Source organism: Thermobia domestica, chromosome 4, assembly GCF_964235325.1.
Source record: "Thermobia domestica chromosome 4, izTheDome1.hap1.1, whole genome shotgun sequence".
Classification (NCBI taxonomy): domain Eukaryota; kingdom Metazoa; phylum Arthropoda; class Insecta; order Zygentoma; family Lepismatidae; genus Thermobia; species Thermobia domestica.
In genome coordinates this window covers 77,059,984-77,086,392 of record NC_137457.1, presented here as the reverse complement: position 1 = coordinate 77,086,392, position 26,409 = coordinate 77,059,984, and the positions used below count along the sequence as shown (strand labels likewise).

Below are 26,409 nucleotides of genomic sequence, written 5' to 3'. Positions count from 1 at the left end.
CACAAATCTCCGGGTGTAGATGAAATTCCGGCTAAGTTAAGTTTAGCTGGAGGCGAAAAATTGTGGAACAAGATACACAAACTCATTCTCCTCATATGGGACAAGGAAGAATTGCCACAAGTGTGGAAAGAATCAATCATTGTTCCAATTTACAAGAAAGGCGACAAAACTGACTGTAAAATTATCAAGGCATTTCTCTTCTGTCAACATCCTATAAAATCCTTTCAAATATTCTGTTAGCAAGACGCAGATGAAATTATTGGAGATTATCAATGCGGATTTAGACGAAATCGATCAACTATCGACCAAACATTTACCATTCGCCAAATACTCGGAAAAAAGTGGGAATACAATACCCCGGTACGTCAATTATTTATTGATTTTAGAAAGACGTACGACTCGGTTAGGAGAGAAATATTATACAACGTTCTTACAGAACTTGGAATACCGAGAAAGCTAATTAGATTAATTAAGAAATGTTTAAATGAATCCCAAAGTAAAGTCCGGGTAGGAAAATTTTTGTCCACGAGCTTTCACGTCGAAAATGGCCTGAAACAAGGACATGCGTTGTCGCCATTATTATTTAACTTCGTTCTGGAATACGCTATAAGGAAAATCAAAGATAGCAACCAGGGCCTACAGTTGAACGGTATTGACCAGGTTATGGCATATGCTGATGATGTAAATTTAATAGGGGATGATAGGAGAACAATAGAAAGAAATGCAGAGATCTTATGAAACTCTTGCAGGGACTTGGGTTTAGAAGTAAACACAGAGAAAACTAAATACATGGAAGTGCGTCGGGACCGGAATACAGCAAATTTTGGATGCGTTAAAAAATTAAATAATACTTTTGGTAAAATGGATAGTTTCAAATATCTAGGATCAATATTAAGAGAGGAAAATCATATTCACGAAGAAATTAAATGTCGACTCAAAGCAGGGAATTCGTGTTACTATTCGGTTCAAAATCTCTTGTCGCGTATTCTGTCGAGGAATTTGAAGCTTAAAATATACAAAACGATAATTATGTCTGTTGTTCTGTATGGCTGCGAAACATGGTCACTTACTCTGAGGGAAGAACATAGACTGAAAGTATTTGAGAACAAGATCCCGAGATGAATATTCGGACCCAAGAGGAACGGGAGTGGGGAATGGCGGAAACTTCATAACGAGGAACTACACAATTTATATGGTCTACCCAACATTGTTACGGTCGTCAAGTCTAGGACGCTTAAGTGGGCGGGTCATGTAACTAGAATGGAAGAAAGTAGAAATGCTTTCATAGTCTTGACTGGAAGACCAATCGGAAAACGACCATTAGGAAGACCTAGGCGAAGATGGGAGGACAGTATTAAGATGGATCTCGCAGAGATTGGAGTACAAAGTAGAAACTTTATGCAGTTAGCTAAGAATAGAACTCAGTGGAGAGCTTTCGTAAACGTGGCATTGAACCTCCGGGTTCCATAGACCATAGAGTTAGTTAGTTTTTTTAAAGTGTTATAAAAACTTCATGTCTAGAATTCGGTCCAGATACGTCGAACAGTATGGCCTCTATTTGAATACATGAAAAAGCGTGACCAACCGACAGACGAATAGATGGACAGACATCAAAATTACTTTTTCGATATGTGGGGGCGTGAAACTTGAATTCATTGAAATCTCGAATTCGATTTTTATCACTACTACAATTTCTTCTTTCGTCGCTCGAACGTGAAAACGAATAGGAATACAACGACACGTAAGGTGATAATTTGTAATTCCCCAAATTTAATGAGTTAAGTTTAATGTGTTGCCGTGCTAGAAAAAAAGCTTTTGCCTGTTTGTTATATCATTTTAATATCAGTTTTTCACGCTACTATATAATCTAGAAATATGGTATGATTATCGTTCATATTCATGCTATCTTTTGGAAATATTCGTGTTCAGCATACATAGATCTGTATAATTTAGCTTCGTTCAACGAAAACATTACAGACAGACTTATGATTGCATTTTGAGATCGTGTTTTTGTCGTCGTTAGAATTTAGTAAATATAAGCATAACACTCAAATTAGTTTTTGACTTTTACAGAAAATCAAATTTCTGTAAAAAAAGCCCAAAAGAGAAAAAAACTGCGGCTGACTTAATCCCCACCCTCCTTGTTCAGTGCATAATAAAACGCAAGTGTTATATAAATTATCCCCTAATCTCATTCGTTGCCGCTAGCACAATTATAAATAAAATTTAAAAAAAATCATTCCTATGAATCAGAAAGGCCATCTAATCAAAGTAAATCATTTGAAAAAATAAAAATTAAAAATAAAGTAATTGTTTTTAAGCACTCAGGTTGTTAAATATATAATTTGCTTGTAGTTTACTTATTGTATATTATTTGCTTAATCATAATACATAATACTCGTACTTTTAATCTCACGTTAAATTCTTAGCCGTAATCGCTCGTAACTTTACAGTGTATTATAAAGATTTATAAATTATTTGTTTTAATTGGTTTTTTTATTCATTATCTTTACGGCAAGCACTTTCCTCTTCCCCAATATCTTTTCAGCGGCCGGTGAAAACGGGAACTGCTTATATAGTTTATAATGACCTTTTGTAGGTGCTAAGAGCTACAAAGCCAAAGTTTAAAGCAAATGGTTAAAAAAAAATATCGTCTGTTAGCAATCCAAAATAAATCGTCCTATTCCCAATAAGCCCACAAAGGTCGGTCATAATTTCTTGCAATTGTAGATATGAAAAAGAGAGAGAGAGGGAGAAAGTAAATACTCTAAAAAGAAAAAAACGCAAGCAAAACACGCACACACAAACGATAATTTGACATCAGCTTTTTCCTTTCTTCCTTTCTTTCACGACAACAAGCATTATTCGTTCTAACGTCAGGTCGATATAACTAGGGGTAAACTAAAGAAGACTGTAAAGGTCGCGTATGTTATTTTTCCTGTTCTTGACGCACAAATCCGAAGTGAGTTGTCTGCTGTTCAAGAACGGGCAGGTAACATACAAGACCAGAAACTGAAAACAATAACTGTTTCCAATAGTACACGTATTCTAATACTGAATAAATACTTCGATTAAAGGATACTATCAATAAGTTATTTCCTTATTATACTGTTTCGGTTCTCATTAACATCAAAGTTATACACTTCCAATAATGTTTTGTTAAAAAAATGGGATGCTATAGGATGGGATTCGAAGTGGTGTCAAAATAATAAAATATCTACGAGTCCGCCACTCTATCCACCTAACCACAGAGGCTACATTGTGTTCGTTCTTTTTTCTTAAGAAATAATCTTCATAACCATGGTGCGTATCGCTTCGAACCTTAACATAAGAGTTTTTCTGTTTAATTCTATATTTTCGTACGACATCTTACTTACAGAAGCTAATTTATATTTGGCAAGCAATCTACACACTAGGTTTTAACCAATAAATGCAACATTTTAGTCCACTATCCAGTTCCTTGATCCATCTCCTCGACTCCACTACTGAATTCCCTCCGCAATCGTGCTGTGCTACTGAAAAAAATCCCTAGAAATCATCGTTGCCAGTATACACAAAACCGAGCATAATTTTGTTTTTTGTATATATTTTTATGATTTTATTATATTTTTTGGAAATATCTCCTTAGATGGATTGCTCTCTATTATATGCACATACTAATAACTCAATTTTACCCATAAACGTAAGGAAAAAGGAATAAATGCGGAAAATCGTGAGTTACAGTATACGCGCATTTTTTTGCACATGGGAGTACATGTCTGCGTTTCTATACATGATCTACTCTAGATAAAATTCATTCCCTTCAAACATATTCTTTATTTCAAAATCGTTACGTTGGCATATCTGCAGCGAACGAATGACCAACGCATGTTCCACAACATGCAGCTATCATCATAAATACAGATCCATCTAGTAAAATCGGAACCCATTGATTATCCGTATATATAATTACTGATGGACGTGTAAACAAGTTCGATACATTTGGATTTCCTCCATATTTAATGCAACATATTCACTTTCTACCTAGAAATGAACTTTACATTTACGTGAAATACATTTAACATAAACAAATTAAAAATTGAAATTTTCCCTGTGTGAAGACTTCTCATACCTATTCCTTTGCTTCAGAGATAAACGAAAGTCTGCTATCGATAGCGGGACGATCACCGAAGCAAGAAACTTTTAGTGAAAAGTACACTAGTTGGCAACAGTGAAATCAGTCTTATCATCGTGTTCGACGTAAAAACGCCAAATTAACTTTGTCTTTATATATGTGTATATGTAGATCAATAACTTTTTGTTTAAAAAGGTACTGGGGGACTTTTTCTAATTCAGTTCCCATGAGAATGAAAATTAGCAAGTCACCTTAGTTGCCTAAGTGACACGTAAACTAATTTGTGATTCGACAATTTTTGATCATCAACCAATAGTGGGCAATGTTTTACTGGGTGAGTGATTATTAATCACGTGACCCACGGTGACCAGAAGAAGCGCAAATCAGTCGGCAGCGAACATTGAAACCTCCATCGCGGGAGGGAATTGGGGCAATGACTATGAATCGAGTGTGTGAAGTCACCCACCCCGACAAAGGACTAGAAGAAGTAGTTATCTGCCAATAGGACTAGTACACGAACGTCATGCTAAAGGCCATTTCATACCTTCTTAATCGTGAATTTGTGTTGTTAATCACTATAAACCTCCGGTTACATTTTTAATTACTCAGTTTTCTGGACAAATTTATTGAGTACCGATTGACCGGACTCAAATCAACTTAAGCAGCGTTTACAGGATTCTTCGAAGAACTCGTTACTGAAACAGTGGAAAAGAATAAGCCGTGGCATAGGTTGCAACATGGTAGGAGTTCAGGAAGTTAAGTGGGAAGGAAATGGAGCTGTGAATTCCGGAAATTTTCCGTTCTTTTACGGGGAAGAAAATAAAAGTCACCAGTTAGGAACAGGGTTTTTTGTCCACAAAGGAATATTACCAGCAATTAAACTGGTTGAATTTGTTAGTGACAGACTTTCTTTTGTTCCTCTTAAGGAACGGCTGTGTGGTATTATTGTTTTAAATATACCTGCCAAAATTGAAGATAAGGATGACTATAGAAAAATTTATATTTGATATTTGACGAAATTGATCAAACTAGCATAATTGATGTCCGGTTGTTTAGAGGGGCTGATTATGACACGGATCACTACCTGGTAGCAGCGATAATACGAGAGAGATTATCGTTGAATAAAAGCAATATTCATTGTCAGAAAAAGGAGAGATTCAATTTAAAGAAATTAGAAGAGAGCCAGGTAAGAGTGGAATACAGGATTGAGGTTTCGAATAGATTATCAGCTTTAGAAGATTCGGAGTGCACTAGTATTGAATCTGAATTGAAATACCTGAATTGGAATTAGAGATAGCATTAAAAGTTCAGCAAAAAGAAGAATTGGGTCACAAGGAAATGCGTAGGAACGCATTAATTGGTGCCTTGATTGGTTAATGGTTTCTGGTAAACTAGAAGAGAAGAGAAAACATGTAAAATTACGCTGGCTACAAAATCCGAATTAAATAGCTACACAAAATTTCTGCAGATATTAGGCGGGAAACTTACAAAACTTTTAGAACAAAGAAACGCGATTTTTTGAAAGCTAAAATTAAGGAACTTGAAGAGAATAGTAAAAATAAAAACATCCAGGATATGTATAAATGGATCAGCGAATTTAAGAAAGGCTATCAAGCTCCTGCTTATATATTAAAGAAATCTGATGCTACAGTTCTCACCGATACGGATAGAATCTTAAATAGATGGAAAGATTTCTTTTACGATTTGCTTAACAAGCAACCGTAAACTAGTGTGTGTGGAGAAAACGAAATACATACCGCAGTACCGTGTGTTCCAGAACTAAACTGAATAGAAGTAGAAACCGCTATAAATAAATTAAAGAAACGCAAATCTCCGGGTGTAGATGAAATTCCGGCTGGAGGCGAATTAATTGTGGAACAAGATACACAAACTCATCCTCCTCATCTGGAACAAGGAAGAATTGATACAAGAGTGGAAAATATCAATCATTGTTCCAATTCACAAGAAAGGCGACAAAACTACTGTAACAATTATCGAGGCATTTCTATTTTGTATAATTCCTATAAATTCCTTTCAAGCAAGATTGACCGCATATTTAAATGAAATTATTGGAGATTATCAGTGAGGATTTAGACGAAATCGATCAACTATCGACCATTCGCCAAATACTCGAAAAAGTGGGTATTCAATACCCCGTACATCAGCTACTTATTTCTTTTAGAAAGTCGTACGACTCGGTTAGGAGAAAACGTTTTCTTACAGAACTTCAAATAACGAGGAAGCGAATTAGATTAATTAAGATATGTTTAAATGAATCCCAAAGTAAAGTCGCCATTATTATTTAACTTTGTTGAGGAATGCTCTATCAGGAAAATCAAAGAAACCAGGGCCTAGAGCTGAACGGTATTCACCAGGTTATGGCATATGTTGATGATGTAAATTTAATAGGGGATGATAGGAGAACAATAGAAAGAAACGCAGAGATCTTATTATCTTGCAGGGACATGGGTTTAGAAGTTAATCAGGGAAAACTAAATACATGGGACCGTAATACAGCAAATTATAGATGCGTTAAAATATTAAGTAATACTTATGATAAAGTAGATAGTTAAATACCTAGGAGTCAAATATCTAATAACAGAAGGAATTCATATCCACTAATTATAAGGAAATTAAATGTGAACTAAAAGCAACGAATTCTGTTACTATTCGGTTCAAAATCTCTGGTCGTCGTTAATTCTGTCGAGGAATTTGAAGCTTAAAATATATAAATCGATAATCATGCCAGTTGTTCTATATGGATACGAAACATGGTCGCTTACACTGAGAGAACAACATAGACTGGAAGTATTTGAGAACAAGATCCTGAGACGAATGTTCGTACCCAACAGGAACGAGAACGGGAAATGGCAGAAACTTCGTAACGAGGAACTACATAATTTATACGGTTGACGCAACATTGTTAGGGTCGTCAAGATTAGGAGGCTTAGGTGGGCAGGTCATGTATCTAGAACGAAGAAGGTAGAAACGCTTTCAAAGTCTTGACTGGAAGACCAATCGGATAACGACCATTAGGAAGACCCAAGCACAGATGAGAGGACAATATTAAGATGGATCTCGCAGAGATAGGAATACAAAGTAGAAATTAAATGCAGTTAGCTAAGGATAGAAGTCAGTGGAGAGCTTTTGTGAACGCGGCGTTGAACCTCCGGGTTCCATCCCTAACAGCACAAAATCTTCCCTAGGATGTCCCATGGCCCTCCCGCCCGGGAAAACGGGACTATCCCGGGACGATCCCATAGGACTCCTGCGACATCCATGGGACTGACACGCGAATTCCAGATGTCCGCGTTTGTCCCAGGAAACGGGACGACCCGTGGGACTCCAGCGGGAGTCATGCAGGAAGAATCCCGTAGGAAACCAGAGGATATCCTCAGGCAGAACCACGTACGCGAATGGGATAATCCCGGGACGATCCCGTGGGACTCCTGAGACATCCGTGAAATCCTGATGAGAATCCTAAGGGACTTCAAACGGAAGCTCATGTGTAACCGTGTAGCATTGCACCAGAAATGACGATGTGAATCTATTGACTGTTTTCAGGCTCTGGTTTCAGATTTGCAAACACAATGTACAGTGCAAATCAAACGGAATATGTGTTATTTCACGTGTAGCTACTTGAGAGGCGCCTTTGAAAAGCCAGAGCCTAAAAATAACCAATAGCTTCACTCTGTAATACCGATAGAGCTATCGTGCAATACCACAGGGTGGCCTGTACATGAACTTCCGCTTCAAAGTCCCAGTGAGTCCCGTCAGGTACATATTTATAGGCTATAGGCAGTGGCGTATTTACGATTTTGTTTCGGGAGGGGCTTTGCTATCTTTCGGGGGGGGGCTTTCCCTGGAAATGTGAAAATTCTGCAAGATATTTCATTTACTTTACTATAAGTAAGATTTCGGGGGGGAGGCTTAAGCCCGGAAGCCACCCCCCTAAATACGCCACTGGCTATAGGTAAACATTTCAAAAGCAAATGTTTGACTCGTTGACTTGCACTCTCTATTACCGCAGTAACGTTTCCAATGATATTAGCTATGGTTAGGTAAATTTAAATTTCGTGAGAAAATATATCAATTGGTGCCTTTGGACAATCTCCTTGTTGGCGGGATAAACTGCAAAATGTAGCCAGTGGATGCTTGACGCCACATTGTATCATCATCAAATCCTTCAGACGTCTTCCTTGTGACAAAGTGATCTGTACGATTCAACATAGTCATATATGGGACTATGCGAAATAAGAGCGAAGATGTAGCTATTTACAATATATAAGTTATCTGCATATAGTATTTTTCCACATTACTTGTAATAATAACTAACTTAGTGTTGTTCAGCTGAAAATTTCTCCTCAAGGGATAGAAAGAAAATAAGAATGGAACATGATTCAACTAGGGAAAAAAAACTGCCTTTTCTGAAACATGAACCTAATTAATCATTAATAACCGAAGGTCACGTTTGGATCGTAGTTATCTAGCATCTGTGTAGCAAAGAAAGATATGCTTAATAAAACAAATGGGTTACACACGTACAATCTTTTATTCAAAAGCTATCATACATGAAGGGATTTTTTCACCCTTTCAAAATATACATCTAGGGTTTTATAATGTGAGCATTTGCATGTTCATCCCGGCTTCAGTCACATCGCACTTTATGTGTATTCATTTGCCTGTCAACATCGCGCCTTGTTCATCCCCTTTCCCTACAAAATGGAAAAGGAAAAAAATTCTGTTAAAAGACGAAGTGAGTGCAAATATTCATAAAAAATTAGCCACAGAAAAATCTAATAATTACGTTAAATACGTATGGATGTATGGAAAGTAGTAGGGAGATGACACTTGTTGGAATTACTCGCTTTATTATTATGATCCAGTCATAAGACAATGAGACCTGTTTTGCTTGAATTGAAAAATCTTTTCGCTAGAAATATGTAAGTACATGTGATGCTGCGAATCAGTCGCGCTTCTGACAAGAAGTGAATATAATACTAAGTATTAATTATAAACCAACAACGAACTTTAAAAAGCAGAGAAAGCACACCAAGTTTGGATTTAGTTCGCATAGCGATGAATATATAAAGTTAGCCTTTAAATCAGTAATCAAGCCAAAAGGCAAAGACAAGCAACATAGCTAACTGTCCAGGCCAATCGAGGCACACACACATTCCAGTTCGAGCTTTGGATAATGATGTTTGTCTCTTTTATTCATTGTTGAACATTACTATCCCTTGACGTAAATAAAAAAGTGTTTCAATGAAAGAAAAAAAACTCTATCCATTGAATTCATTTACTTTCTTTTGTATCTGATGTCATGTAAAAAGTGGAAAACGGAACATATGAAGCCAAATTACTAGCATTACTTTGTTACAAACCTTGAGATAGAAGTTAGAAAGGAGCAACTAAGTAATAAACAAAATACAATATTGATACAAGTATTTGCAATGGGATGACCAAAAATTACCCGAACCGTACAAAAAAGAACAAGATTTCCGCTGGACACACACACACATACACACACACACACACAAACACACACACACACACACACAATGAAGATAATGTGAATCAACTGTGGTGTAGAACAGGGTGTCTACTGGTACTTGAAATACTGGTATTTGATTTTCTTACTGGAAATATTGGAATGTACTGGAAATTATTGTCTAATACTGGAGAAATATAAAGATTTCCTTTGAGACCCTTCAAGATGGCAGTCCCATTATCTGGGTGTAGGTGATGATAAAATTAATTGGTCAAACATTGAAAGAACTTGGTAATTCGAGAAAGAAAATCAATAGTGTTTCCTTTTTTTTTTTAACCCACTAGTTTCTATGCATTCTTTCCATCAGAATATTGAAGAACTAGCTTTATCAACACATTTTACAGCTTCTTGAATATCATAGTATGCCTTTTTTTTTTTTATCCAGGGTGGTGTTTTGAAAATTTGTAAGTCAAGAAGTCAACTCCAGTAAACACCCTGTAGAATCCCGAAGGACGATCGCCCCCAAGCAGTCTTTTGGCATGTTTATAGTTTATGTGAAAGTATATCGTGTAGGATTTCTTGGGACATGGCAAAATAACATTAAAAACGAAGACTGCCTGACCTGTATGAAGATAAAAATACAGAACTATAATAATTACAATAGCCATCTACACTATTTAAAAGTCATAAAACGTATTTAGTAGACACATCCCACTTCGTAAATGGGTTTCCATGCCTATCGCGGGTGCGTTACACATGCAAAGAGAGTGTATTATTAATTTTACAACGACTTTTCTTAACTATTAAGTAGGGTCGCACAATAGTGTCTTTGGTGCGACATCAACAATACATTACATTATAATACAGAATAATTTTATGTATTATAATTGATTGCTTGAAGCTTCCGTTCACCACGTCGACTAAGCAAGAGCAAGCAATTTACAAACCTAAAAGTATCAATATGTTACTTACGTTTCTCTCTTTTCATTCTTTCCGTTGCGTGACGAAGCCAGCTTTGAACTGGTCTTTTGATCTCAGCATCTGTAGCAAATTTGCTGGACGCGTGTTGCCTCACTGTCTCTGGAAATATAATATTTCTGAATGAGAAAAAATGGCAAATTTCTGCAATAGATATGTGTTATAACAAGAAGGAATATGAAATATAATATTCGACATGCATTTCAATAGGTGAAATGAGGTTCCAAAAGTTATGGGATACAAAGATAATAGGTCTATTGTGCTATGCCTTCTCGAGCATGGCGAGTGCAGCAACTTGGAATGGCATGGACTCGACAAGTCGGTGGAAATCCTTCATAAAGTCTTGGTTGTTGGCTATTATGACGTGATTGTTGCAAGTAAAACGTGTGCACAAATGGTTCGTACGATGATATCGTACATGTTTCTATTAACTTTATGTCTAGCAGTATTTGGCGGATTCATTGTTTAGAATGTTCTGCAAACCAATCGCGAATAATTTTGGCTTGCTGATATTGTCTAGGTCAATCGGACTCGAGGATCCAAGAATGCCATATAAACACGCACCACATAATTACAGGCCACAAGCTTGTAACTGCCTTGTTGATAACTTGAGTCTACGGCGTCTAGAGTCTCCGCCACATACGCACTCTACCATCAGTTCGTATCAACTGGGATCATGATCAGTATGGCTATCCGGCATATTGGCAGTTATCAAGAGCAACACACACATTGATAGTTTTCGTCGTAGAAGCAACATCACGGTCAATGACCTTTTACAGAAGTTCAAGTAACAGAAGTCGAGTGCTATGTGCATTTATATTTGTTTTCCGCAACACATGAAGTGGTTCTATACCGCTATCCCATAACTTGTAGGACTTTAGTGTATTTCAAAAACAACATCCTAATTTTATTTAAAATCACGAAGCATTTCAGACACGTGGTAGCTTGTAATTCTACCTTATAATTAAGTTTAGAGGTTTTTCAAAACATGAGAAATATTTGTGTACTATACCATGATTTAAAAAAAAAATCTCCTGGATAACGCAAACTGCTCAACATTATAAAAAAATCTACCATCCATTCTTCTTTCTCAAAAATAAATTTTAAAATAGAATGAAACAACAGTTCACGATCATTAAATTTTAAGAAAAGTCAATTATGATATTAAACAAGTAGTGAGTATCAAGAAACTAAGAGAATAAGTTTATGTAAGCTGGTATAAAATACTAATTCACAATCCTGAATTTAATTTCTCGAAACATATCAACATTTATTTTCTCATACAAATTCTTTGGAAAAACTGAGCTCTGTGAACAAATTACTTCGGAGAATTGTCTTACAATACTAACTTCTGGATAATTTTTGTAGTGGATGGTCGAATCGAGTGGAAACACATACAAATTCTAGTTAATCGTCTTAAATAATAACATAAGAAAATATATAATAAATCATAATATATTACCTGTAAGAACATCACAAAGTGCAAGGGCTGAGAATGATGTCTTCGTCTTTCCGCCTGTCCAACTTATTTCCGCTGCTAACATGTTGGTTAGAATTCGCTTCATTATATTCGTAACAATACTGTCAATATTAGTACCCCCTATCTTACGGAGCTCTGCAATCTGAAATATAAAATTTAACATTAAATTACGCACCAAATTTATCAGAGTACAAATATAAAATTCTATTGATTGCAAACTTGGTAATTTCAGGAATTATCAGGCCTTAGCACTTTAAACGTTATGAACTTCATAAAAAAATTTTTCGAGGTATTCTTTGTAATTATTTTTGAAAAAAGTATTTAAATTACAATAGCGATCCTAACACATTAAAGTATACTTCATTCTTATCGAAGTTGGTTGTTTTCAATGTTTCAGTTAAAAATATTTCTCGGACATTAAGAAACACCAAAAAATACTCAATATATTGTACACATAGCGAGAACATATACCATTATATTCACGATACATACTAAGCTTTATCGCACAACAAAAAAATTTCGAAGACTGGGCTTCGGCATAATGTTTGTCTCCGACGGTGTGGACAAGAAAGAAAGAAGAAAAAAAAAGAAATTAAACCAAGATAAAAAAGAAAGAAATAAAGCAAATTTTTTAGGCACTCAAGGTGTATCTGACACATTCAAGCCGGTTGTTTGGTTCTGTAGATTTATTAGTTTCATATGGTGTCTCCTGTTTTTTTTTTTTTTTTAAATGTTGATTGATTTGTCTGTTGTACGTATGGTAAATGCCTCTTTTATTGATGATTTTTTTTCCGTATGTAGGTTTTTTTTAAAGAACATATTGGCTGAGCACATATGTAACCATGATCAACGTTTTTAAAAAATGTTCTAGAAGGGTCTTAGCTCTTCCTAGTCTCCTGTGGCAACGGGCCTGCTACATCTTAAACATACACATATCGTTAATAAAACTGAATTAGAAACATATTTGAGGCTGGCTACTCTTTTGGGATTTCAAAACTCTCTTACTCAAAGTTTTCTCACAAAATTTTACACTAAGTTACTCAAATGGGTACTTTCGAATTTTGAAAATAAATAACACTTCAGCTATACTATAGTGGATAAGAAGAGCTAAGTAAGGAATTGTAGAAGCATAAGAATATTTTAAATATTACAGAAGGTATAAATATGTATCTCTATTTGGCAACTTTCAGTCTGAAGCTTAGCATAATTTACATTACCATTAGTGCACCACAAAAATACAGTAGTCTACCTCTGTATGCACGTTTACATTACAAGAAACCTAAACTAAAAGGAAAACGTAAATTTCAAGATGATGATCAACAACAAGAACTGAAAAACTGATTGTTACTACTCTAATTTAAATTTAAAATTTCACAGCATGGGACCTAAAACTGCAAGCAAGTTACGCCACAAACGTTCCTTATACATTTAAAAGTGATCACCAGCATAACAAAAAATGAGTAGTAAAAAACTGCACAATTGTAAGTTAAAATACTTTGATTTGACAAATGTACATGACTCGCACATGTCCTGTTACCTATAATTTACATGCATAACATAGGAGAACCGAACTACCGCTCTTCTTTTAATCACGTAATAGTTTACTTCTTTTAGTGCTCAGCCAACAGAAATGGGGATACTATCTGTCTCACCCATAAGAACAGTATGAGTTCCTTTACAATAAGACATTAAATTAGGTTTGCGTATTTTGCGAATAAAATATAATAAAGTGCGTGAAGAGTGAAGTTGCCTAACTGGGATGGCATTTAGTATTTCCCCCAACTCGATCCATGGAACAGGTACTGCAGCTTAGTGAACCATTGTGCTAATGAAAGAAAGAAAAAAAAAAAACTGCGGGGTTTCTCACCCCTTTCGCTCGCTCAGCTATATTTCGTAACGCAACTAAGTCACTTTCTTCAGGGTTGGCAAAAACCATGGTTTTTATTGAAAAAACCAAAAAAAACGTTTTTTTTGTTTAAACCAGGTTTATTTCGTTTAAATAATTTGCTCTATATATTCATATCATATATGGACAGAAATAAGTTTGTTTCGCCTTGATGTTATTATGCAACAGCCGGGTTATGCTGGAAGGGGTCACATAAGCTTAAAGCGGAATAAAAACTGCTTCTCGAGTTACATCCGATAGAAATTGTCTTCCATTTGAACTCGGAACCAGGACTAATTGGCCACAAATGCGATACGTCTGCCGACTCACTCACGAAGGAATCTTATAAAAATACGTTGTACTGATCTTTACATGCTTCTTAATATAGCTCTCAAGAGTCATTTCGGAAGGACAAAAAGATAAACAGTTGCACAAGTGAGACCATTATACTGAATTACATATGGACAATTTCAAAGTACTACGGAGTACAGAAGAACTAATTTAATTCAAGTTAGTTAACAACGACTTATATTGGTGACGACTTAATTTGCATATCACAAAGATACGAATTATTTGGGTCCACTTTGGCTCAGACTCATTTATACATAAATAGATATCGAAGATACTTCTCATTTCACTAAATGCCTCTCGTGGGGTCTGTATGACCCTTCCCCCCCCACACACACAAAGTACGGAATTTCGATGTATTTTATTAATAGTAAACATTGAAACAAAACAATATTTAGAATGTTTCTTTGATTGCAATTAGGCCTACATAACAATAATAACTACAAAAAAATCACAAAACAAACATTTATAAACTTACATAAAAAGAGTTGCTTTTGTAGTATAATCTTTTTGAGTAATGAATGGGGAATTTAGGTCTGAATATAATACGAATAATATACGGGAGTGAAACGTGATAACCCACAAATGTGTGTTCATCAAGATTTTACAAACACTTACACTTTTACGAACATTTTCGTTTTTTGGTTTAAACCAGTTTTTTTTTTTTTTTTTTGAAAAAACCACCTGGCTTAAACCAGCCAACCCTGCTTTTTTTTAAAATCAAAATCACTACCGTAAAAGACTGGAGGAGAAACAAAAAGCAACCCCCAAATTGAATTTCATTAAGACTTTAGTTCTTCGCATAAAATCTTTCGTCACTGGTGCCTGATAACCCGAATCACGCTTCACAGTCTCGATATTTGGAAATTCTAACCTTTCAACCTCCGTTGCGTTTTGAAGGGGTTCGGCTATTATTTGTAGTTGTAAGTCGCAAATATGTTCGGGGGGCTTCTAACCCCGTTCGCTCGCTCAGGTAGACCTGCATTTCGTAAAGTAAATAAACCACTTTTAATTTAAACATTAATATAGTGGAGAGATGTAACTCAAGCTACGTAAAAAAAAAAGCCTCCACAGTAGCCTCCACAGTAGCAGAAAACTGTTTCATTGCATCGTCTTTGCAAGTTTCAACACTATGATGAAATTTGCATGAGATACGTCCGGTTAAAATTTGTAAAAAGGCAGATTCTGCTGCGCTGCTTTTAACTGCAACACTGTTGTGTTTGCTTAAGTCACTTCACAACAGAAAAGAAACACAAAACATATGATGAAAGCAGTTTTAATTGAAAATAATCCATGTTCATCAATTTCGCTAACTAACACCTTGGCGGGTTAACTTTAGCAGACCGCTCTACCAAAAGAAAAATTTATAGGTCGAAAAATAGTGAAACGGTAATATAATTGTTTAAACTCATAAACCATATGGGGCCGCGGTGGCTCAGAGGTAGAGCGTTCATCTCTGGTGCTTGGGGTCCCGGGTTCGATCCCAGCTCGCGCCAAGTGAACTCTGTGGTGGACAAACACCGTGTGCGTGGGTTTTCTCGGGTTCTCCCGTTTCCTCCCACTTTCTTCATTCCACCATTTCATTCATTTCTCATCATCACCGTTTCCCATAGCCTCGGTGCACAATCGTGAGACGTTAAAATAAATATTTCATTTCATTCAATTTCATAAACCATATGTGGGAGTAAGTAACATAGGAAAGTATATGTTATGGTGGAACTATTTGCTAAGGCAGAAGGCGCCTGAATACAAGTTAGGAACGAGATGGTAAGTGTTGTATCTGAAGATTTGGGAAATGGTTAGAAACAATGGTTGCAGTGCAAAGGCAAGGTTCTAGATTACTGGTCCCCCTTCCCATTGAGCAGTAATAAAGACAGAAAACAACGTGCCCTGCGGGGCTCTAATCCGCCTTCACTCGCTAACGCTCGCTCGGCAATACTGTATAAGTTAAATGTATAAACTTTCGTACAGAAAGAAATCTACCCATCTACTAATCCACATCGGGGACCAGTAATCTAGAACCTTCCCCATGCAAATCATGTGTCACTTCAAAGGTAGAAAACAACTTGCCCTGCGCGGCTTCTAAGCCCCTTCAGTCGATCAGTTATGTAGCGTTTTGTAACACTAGTGCTCCAAATCTAGTAAAAAATAACTAGACAATATTTGCTCATCTTCGCTTTACCACACATATCTTAACAAAATCCCAGAGGCTGGTGCTGGACACTGAATGGCTGCTTATCAGTTTGGTAAATCAACAATCCAGGTTTTATGGTAAATCAGTTTGCGTGCTTATTCTTAAACTGTACGCCATAATTTCAGCATGAAATAACAGTGTGAAATAAGAGTAAGAAGGTTTTAGATAATTATTTGAAACATAAAAAGTGAAAAATATTTTAAAAGATTCCGACCTATTGTAAATCTGCCCATTTGTTCATAGCATTCCTGCTCTGTTGAACTTTAAACATTGAGTACTACGGCTGTATGATAATCATTTCATCATTTTTTTTTACAACTAGAATAACAACAACTCTTTTTTTTAAACCACTAAAACTTTCATTTCACACACTTACCGAAATCAAGACTAAAATCTGTTGGAACACTTAACATTTCACTAACATCAACCACTGCGTCACCGCTGAACCTCACGTATTCCCTCCAATACCACAAACCACAATGCAATTGTGACAAACAAATGACGGTTCCGAACGCGCACCACAGCACTGAGGACCAGGCGAAATTTTATGGTTTATATTTTCTTTTCTGCAGATTTTTAAACATATTCTTTTATTATGAGAGAAATACGTATAATTTTGTGAATTTCTATTTCCCGTTGCTAGTGGCCATCCTGCGGGACAACCGTGGGATTCCCATGCATATAGACCCATGCCTGTCCCAAGCGGGACTTCCCTGGGATTACCTATTTATATCCTGGATTTTTTAGGATCGTTGTGGGTCGTACGGGATCATAATGGGACGTCCCGTGGACTACTTGTGCTATTAGGGATAGGCCATAAAGTTAGTTAGTAGTTAGTTAGTTAGCCACAAAATTGCATTTCTGATATCAGAGAAGGAATTCAGTGTTTCGATCGCCAGAGAAATATCGTTTTAAATGTCATAGTAATAGAATAGCATAATGTGTTCGATTAACACGCCAGCTAGTAAAGTGCCATTGTAGAAAAAAGTAAAAGCGCGCAATTTCTTACGCACAACTCATTCTTAACGAGCCACTTACATATAAATAAATGTTCACATCCTATTATAAATGTTCGAGGAGAAAAAGAGGAACAGTTAGTTGAAATTCTCAGAAGGTAACATCCGATATTCTTATTTAGTGGCCGTATATTATGTTAATGTAAATATTATTATTTTCTTATGTAGTGGTCTTTGATCTTTTGAAGGTTATTCCGTTGTAATAATATTATATGTAGTAACGATCTTAACGTGATCTTAAAATATACATAATTAAACGTAATTACTATTTGAGTAATCATTTTGTTTTGTATATTCTATTCCTTCATTAAAGGTTACGGGATGTGCGTCGCATCCAAAGTCGAAGTAGTAAGCTATCCCTCGCAATAAATATAAATACTAGAAAAGAGAAAATGAATAATTAAAATCAATTTTGATACCTTGACGGCTCGTTCGTAACCGTCCAAGTTGCCTATCAATTAGTTATTTAAATCTTCCCAAGTTTAAGTAACAATTGACAAACAATGATATGTGTGCTATTCGGGTAGATGATTACAAACTTTACATTTTCGATATTTTACATTTTAATTGGTGCGGAAACCGGAATCATAGTAATTAATTTACTCAATTGGTGTTCGTAAAACCCGCAAGCACAGTAACTAGTTAACATTTAAATAGACCTAGCATAATAGCTAATTTTTATAGACTACATATTGTCCAAGTAAACGCGAAAATAAGTTCTTGTTAAATACCAGCACTGAAGAAAAAAGGAAAGAGAAAAATGTAAGTCAACGCGTATGGTGATTTGTACATTACAAGAGTGAAGTGTATGTTTATTGTTGTGTTTGTGGATGTGTATTAGAGACATTAGTTCCAATTTAGAGAACCTTCAGATACTTTTAGAGATATCATTAACCTATATCAGAGGAAGTCAATAGAAATAATTACACAAAATGTTAGACACAGCAGAGTTAAAGGAAATGCTTACTGCAATGCGTGACAAGCTGTCAGCACAATTTAAAGAAAATATTAATAAATTAGAAGCAAATAAGGCTACTTTAACGGAAGACATGGGCAGTAATTTTGAAAAATTAGAAAAAAGTTGTAAAGAACTAAGGGAAGGCGTGAGCAATAAATTAGAAAAAAGTATTACCAATTTAAGAGAAAATTTCGAAAGTAAAATAGAGCAAGCTTGAAAAATGTTCTGCAGACTAATAATTCTCTCGTGAAAATCACAACTCACATACAGGCTATCGAAGTGAAAATAGACGAATATTGAGAAGATTGATACATAAATTTAGAGTTCGCGAAAGGATAGGTCGAGAGTTGTAGAGCCGAAGTTACGTATGATCGCCGGAAAGTAAGACTACGCCCGAAAAAGTAGAAAATAACAAAGCGCGGAAGAACGTAAAGTAAAAGAACAGCAGACCGAGAAACAGATTCTAGATTTTGAAGTAATAGTTGACGTAGATGATATGCAAACGTGTGAACACATGTCATGTTTACAAGAGCAGGGTCATGCAGTAAACGATATCAGAACGCAGTTCTTGAAATTAAAAATGCAACTGTAGAAAATACTGCACATATTTCTCAGTTAACAAAAAAGTCGATACATTAGAAAATCACACATGCAAGTTGTTCAGGGTACTATACAACTATTGCATGACATTCCATTGCGATCAACTGATAGGTCAGCCGTCAACTCAAAAGCAGGTCAACAGGTTAAGAACAGCGGGAGTCAGTGAGAATGCGAAATAGAAGATTCTCAAAGTAACACTAACCAGCTGCGCGATGATAGGACTTTTCACAATTTTGGTAGCCAGATGCAGGTACTGAATAACCACAACAAACCAGATGATAATAGCGAGAATTATAGATCCGATCATTCTCAGTGCAGCTTAAAAGATGTTTTCGCTTAAACGCAGCAGCCTATACTAAACGCAATGTTAACTTCAGAGCCGAATAACAAGCGCATTAGTACATGTTGGCGTGCGAACCTTTTCGCAGCTAAGCCTTTGTATGTGTGTGTGTGTGTTTTGGTTGGGTTCTCATTCGCCAGGGTTTCAACTGGCGCTGCTCTGGGTCTCAGCTGATATGCGCGGAGCTGTGATTTCTCGTTCTTTTCCTGCCGCTACGAAAAATGTTTCTTGGTTTATTTGTTTTTTATAATTCATGAAGACACCACGACCATAGTAATAAATGTATTGGAAATTCGCACGTGGTGCATTTGCAATCCTCACAATTAAAACTCGAGAGCATGAAAACTATTTTGATTATTCATTTCAATTGATTAAGGTAAGAAAGGATAATAAATGAAGTTACTCTCATATATCTACCTGGAAAAGGTCAATCATAATCAGAAACACACAAGCAGCTACCCTCCCACATAATAAATTAAAAATACGATTTTTTCTCAAAGCACAGCAACTCTACGTTAGCAATGAGTCCAGCTGTAAACAGGCAACAATCATATCAACAATTTCTTCAACAGTTTTGTCTGCATATTTTTCTCTTAGTCCAGAGAACACATTGTTGACAATTTACTTTGCTTGACTTTAAAGAGGTTTCCCTTCCCGTGTTTGCGATAATACTGAGAAGATAATTCGGATTCATTCATGATTTCAATTTCGCGCTTAACACTCTCCATGGTTTCAGTTTCACTATACCCAGGTACCCACACTAACACACGCACGAAGACGATATTTGGCAGAGCAGTGTTAGTCTCTGCACAAAAATTGCAGAAGTTACATGTGAGTCCCGTTCTTTCTTTTGTTTCATTTATCAGGAGGCATGCAACTCTATTTAATTTATATATCATATAAAAATATTAAGCCATTTCCTATCCATTGTGGACGATTTCTAACATTGATCAATTAACTAATTTTACTGGTCTTCTGTTTTTGATATAAGATTTTTCAAGTTTATAATTTTGCAACACTTGCAAGAGACTCGCATCTTAGCTACCGGCTTTTCACTCTTTTCTTTCCTTCTCTCTTTCCGATTCTGAGTCGTGACGTCATTTTCATAACCCGTTACTAATAAATCTAGTACCTTTTATTTTAAATATTGTTTCTGTATTAACATTTTTATATACTTGAACTCAATTAGCTCTTTGAATTGATCTCCTAAGTAATGTTTTACGTCTGTAACGTGAAGAACTATGTAACATGCGCGGAGTCGCCCGAATTGAAGTTGCGTATCTCGGCTATCAGGATAAGGTTGCGGCGAGTATAGTTTGAATTGTTTACATACAGCGCATGGTCAGATATGGAAATAGAATATTCTTCTGCGCCTAAGTTTCAGTGTGAATCAGACGTGTTGCACGCACACGAAGACACAGTGTAGGCGATTTCCCCTAGTTTATTACACAACCCGCATTTACAAGTGTGCGTGACAAGTCTACATTCATTTTCCGTTTCCACATCCTTAGTGATGATGCCTTGGTTGATGAATTTAAATAGAAAACTACCGTCGCAGAAAAGGTGAAAGTTCTTCTAAACACATCGTTCAATTCTCAAGTACATGAATCGGTTCTGAAAGCCGTAATCACGCAAGCACGTTCTTTAAGTAATTTAAACCTGGGAAGTTCCCCCCTTAAGACAATAGCTAGAATCACAACAACACTTCCACATAGATGTAAAGAAATGTATGTGTTGTATTTGCATTTTCATTACTGAAACTAATCGTGTAGTTAAATTATGGGATTTCTAGGATAAACAGAATATAGGATTCGTTTCCTTGAATAAAGTTAGGATTTGGGATCCCACAGCGAAGACAGTATATTTTCATGGTCAAAAAACTGGTTCGAAAAAGAAATTGCTAAACTGAGAAACACTCGTTGTCATTGTTCGACGCATGAAAAGTCTTAACTTTCCATTTGTGCTGAAGTAGAAATTTCCAGTCAGCTGGAAAAACTTGACGAAAATAGTTCAGAAACAGCAACAGAGCAGACTTGAGTGAAAGTACATGATCGTTTGGATTACTTTTTACATACATTAGGAGATTTATATGTTACACATTATTGCAGAAATTACACAGAATGATCTCACGAGTGTCTTAAAGTAATAATGAGAAATTTCTCTAGTGGATTACAGTTGTTTCATTAAAAAATCTCACCAATCTGTTTGATTAGGGACTTCTACTACAGCATGCCTGAGAAGACTGTCGGGCCAGCTGTATCCCAAACCTCAAAATAAGGTACGTCAAATGTTTAATCAAAATTTATTTCAGGATTACTCAGGATTGAGGATGTTTGAAAGGAGGAAAGGATCAAGGAGAAACAAATAAAAGTAACGGAAAGGTAAAAAATGGTTTAAATTAGATCGCGAAATTTTCAAAATTTGAAATCTCATGAGCCCATGACCTATTTTGAGTATAACCATGACTATTTTAAATATGTTCACTTCACCACATTTATATAGCTATGAATTTCTTGCGTATCTATTGTGTTTATTCCACTACAAAAAAGTCTGTACCTGAATAAAATTTTAACCTATAACATTATGGGTTGTTTTATTATTTTTATATTTAATTTTTTTAAAAAAAAGTCAAATCCATAATAACACTATTGGGGTGGTTTAGGAACACTAGAGATTGGTTAGGTACACTTAGAAAAGGCAGCAGGAACCTTAGACATTACATACCATATACATATGTACATATGCATGTATAGGATGTTCATAAATATATTGTTTGTTTTCATCATGTCAAAAATATAAAAATTAAATATTTAATAAAAGAAAATCATAAAACTGTTGCTTTAACCATTTATGAATCTGTTCGCCATGTTAAAATTAAATGTCAATAATAAGATAAAATTTTGACAGTACTTACAAAAATTATTATTATCTGATGTTATTATTTTTCTGATGAGTTATTATTATGAAATTATATGCAAAAAACGTAAATTTTATGTATAGTTACTAATTCACAGGTGCAAGCGTAAATTATGCATGTACAAAGTTTGTTAAATATTTATGGCAGACAATAGGTTATTTTCTCTTGTCACCACGTTGTTGTAAGAGAAAAGAAGAGAGCATATTATTAATTTTATTGTAAATCCAAGACCCTTGTAGGCACCAATTAAGAAAGGAGTGGATCAGTATTGGTCGTCTAATCACGACCTAAGACCATGACTTTTTAACTTGTCAATCTAAATTATCTAAATTCTGTAACTATTTAATACTTTCTGACTAAATTACTTTTTGGAAAATGTAAACTATATCTTGTTATATTAAAGAAGTTAATGGAAATGAATTGGTTATGATAAAAATGTGTTAGAATATGTACGCAGTACGAAGATAATTATTAAATTTATAGACAAACATGAATTAAATTAATTAAAACACGAAGTATGTTCAAGAAACGGTTTACAGACGTTGTTGCTCTGTACGTTGGGTTGAATGTCGATCAAAAATATTTCTTTTACACCTACGTCCCAATTTTTCTCAGGACCGGAAAGCAAAATCAAACGTTTAAAATAAGTTAGTTCAATAGCATCAATTTCTTTGCAGCTAATTCTTTTCTTCCATGAAATACGTTTACCCATTAAGTTTGTACACAATCTAATCTCGTCGAGCAGGTCAGGAGCAGGAATACATCCAATTAAGATTTTGGCGATGAAGCGGAAACATTTTGAACTGGAGCTGGGACGCTCTATATCACATAACTGTAATATCTTTGGATATGAAATGTCTATCTTGTGTAACTACATTCTTCATTCCAATCCGAAAGGCAAGTAGTGTATCGTCATCCGTGTCAAATCAAGTATTCAATTCTTCTCCACAATGATCACTTTCGTTCCAAGAATCTCGTCATCGGGCTCACTACAGTCATCCTCTCTATCGCTAAGTAACAGTTCGTCCGCTATTTCTTTCTTTCGAAGTCCACTGATGTTTTACGATAAGCACTGTACAAGATACGTGTTCTAAGGATTGTGAGTGATATAAGAGAAACGATCAGCATTACTCGATGATTGACCACAGCATAGCGTTGAAAGCAGAACTTTTCTTCTTCCTTTTTCTTCTTCTTCTATATATTACTGTATTATAGTATACTACCCGACATATTGTGTATATACGCGCTAATCTTGTCATACAAATTACTGTTCAAATTGACCACCAAAGTGTAAACTCGAGGTATAAGGAGAAAACGAGCTCTACCCTCCCCCATTTTAAAATTATCAGAAACTGAGTATGGGAAATAATTGACAAAATAAGTTTATATCATGTCACAAAATGTCATTATGAAAGAATAAAACGTAGTCAACTAGCTCAAGAAGAAAGGAGGCAAAGAAATCAACGTTTCCACTATAGTGTATCTAAGGGTTAACAACGTCCAGCACAAGAGAAGAAGAGTTATTTTCAAAATCCAAAGTAGTAGTGTTTTATCGGTTTGCTTTTAAACCCAAAACATTATATTAATATCTAAAGTCCAATTTTGCTATTACGCTCTTCGTTTAATTATAGCAAATATTAAGTACCTAAACCAAATGATACAATATGTAGTCAACTACCAAATTGTACATTTTAGGTAGAATCCAACTAGTCACCACAACGGTTTATCTCTTTTAATATTTAATGAAAAGTAGTAATGTTGCTAAGAGATTTATTGAGAGAAAGTTGAGATTATTGTAAGGGAATTGGAAGGAAACACTCATTCCCAAATTTCCCTCAACCTCTTCGCCTCCACAGACACCACTGTCATACGTTCCCTACATTTGGAAGGATATTTTTCATAAGCTTTTAAATTGTCTATGTCTCACCTCTCTAGGATAAATACGGGGAGTAATAAGTAACAAGAATTAAAAAAAATGGTTTACTACCTGCAAATCTGAAACCGTTGAGATTAGAACCTATGTTCATAACAATATATAGAATATATATTCACGCGTGTGTTTGTATTATTTGGAGAACTTTAAGAAGAAATATACTCAAAACGAGTATAAATAATTCTGCTTTGTTCCATCTTCACTCCCACTTCTACTAATGCTGCGTGGTGGAGATTTATAGTTTTGTCGATTAATAAAATTGTAATAAAATCAGTAATATTCATAAATAGTCGAGTTCCAAAAATTAACTTCACATAGGATTTAAAAAGTTCATATCTTACTTCTGGTCTGTACCAAAACCGAAGTGGTAGAAACGAGCTAAAATTATGCTTTGAAAACTGGTCATAATAGTTCAATAGTAATAAGAGAAATCTCTCGTTATAAGAAAACATCTAGAAACAAATTGTGACAAATGGCTTACTATGTTATTGATCTAAAGATGATCCATCATCACAGTTGCTTTTGATAGTTTTAGCTTTTTGTTGGATGCTGCCTGTTTTGGAAAAGATTATTCCTGTTTTGCTCATTCATTTAACAATTCATCCCAAAAACTTTCACAGAATTTATGTCTTCTTTTCACAGCAGTTCCATTTTATGCCAAATTTTTCTTTGTAACATTTAGATAAGGAAGATTTGCAGACCATGTGATATGTGGAATATCCACTTTAGTAGATAGATAATGGGGATTCTGCAGACCAATTCAATATTAGCCCATTTTAACTATATGTCACCCTATCATCTCTAATAACTTCTAATCTACCCCCTAATAATTTGCAGCGCACTCCCTATACCAAATAACTTCTATCACATCTCAAATAACTTCTATCTTACTCATAATAACTTCTAATGCATTCTATCACTAAATCTAGTTATAAAAAATCACTAAATCTGGTTACAAAAAATCACTAAATCAAGTTATAAAAACAAAAAATTACTAAATCTAGTTACAAAATCTGGTTATAACCGGTTTCGAGTTCAAAAAATCACTAAATCTGGTTAAAAGAATCACTAAATCTAGTTACGAAAACAAAAAAATCACTAAATCTAGTTACAAAAATCACTAAATTTAGTAAAAATAAAATTACAAAAACACTTTTATGATTTTACCATAAAAGTTAACTAAATTCTACATAATTACATAATAGTTACAAATTAGTATATTGATAGTTACAAATTAGGATATTGATAATGGAATCTTATGCTAACCTCGTTCTCAATAGGAAACAATGACATCTTAAACTCTGTCCACTGATCATAATTCAAGCTGAATAGACAACCGTTAATACCAAAAACAACTTGAACTTCGGTCTGCACATTTTTAACAATTACACTGAAGTTATTAGTAAGTATAAATTTCTTTTGAGGATCCATTCTATTCACTCCATTTTTTTTACTTCTGACGACATATTTTTGATCATTCTTATTATTTTTTGGATTTACATACAGAACTCAACAGTAGGATAATTATCTTTTAAACCAGTGTATTTGATTTTTATTCCATCTTTAACGATCTCATCAATCATTTTATCTGTTAAGTGTTTTGTAAATCTAGGTGGAAGAAATATCTTAAACTCTTCACATTCAACTAAAATGCTCTTTCCAAACTTAGTTTTAATCTTTTCCATTTTCACAATCTTATATTCTGTATTTAATTCTAATCTCTTAATCCAATAACCTGTTTTTGTTCAAGACTTCCAAGTTTATTTAAAAGTTCAATATGACTCGCCATCGTATTTATTATATATAATTTTTTTCTAATAATCTCGAATTTCGTTAAGTATGTCATTGATTCTGTTAACAATATCTCTTACATTTTCATCTGTTAATTCACCATTCATGAGCTTAATTACATTAAGCTCATCTTTAAACAACCCAATTCGATTCACCATATTTTTATAATATTCTTTCTTTGAAGCTATATTAAATCGTGTTGATAGACCAGTGATAACAGCAGAAGCCGAAGCAAATGCAGTTGTAATAATTGAATACACTGTAACAGGAATAAATACATTGATGAACCCTGTAGAAGCTGATAATAGAATTGATAACGTAATAAGAGTAGTATAAACACATTTTATTCTCTTAAACTTCCTTT

The 26,409-nt window shown here is 35.0% G+C and overlaps 1 long non-coding RNA gene across 2 annotated transcripts; it reads right to left on the bottom strand.

Moving 5' to 3' along the window:
* Positions 1 to 8,647: 8,647 nt before the first annotated feature.
* LOC145683322 (uncharacterized) lies at positions 8,648 to 17,287 on the bottom strand. 2 transcript variants are annotated; one of them, XR_014131039.1, is made up of 3 exons: positions 16,867 to 17,287; positions 10,578 to 10,685; positions 8,648 to 8,829 (listed from the first exon to the last, which is right to left on the bottom strand). It is a non-coding gene; the product is annotated as an uncharacterized LOC145683322 (long non-coding RNA). The 2 variants fall into 2 exon arrangements; XR_014131040.1 differs by lacking the exon at positions 16,867 to 17,287 and adding an exon at positions 12,046 to 12,250.
* Between the last annotated feature and the right edge of the window lie 9,122 nt (positions 17,288 to 26,409).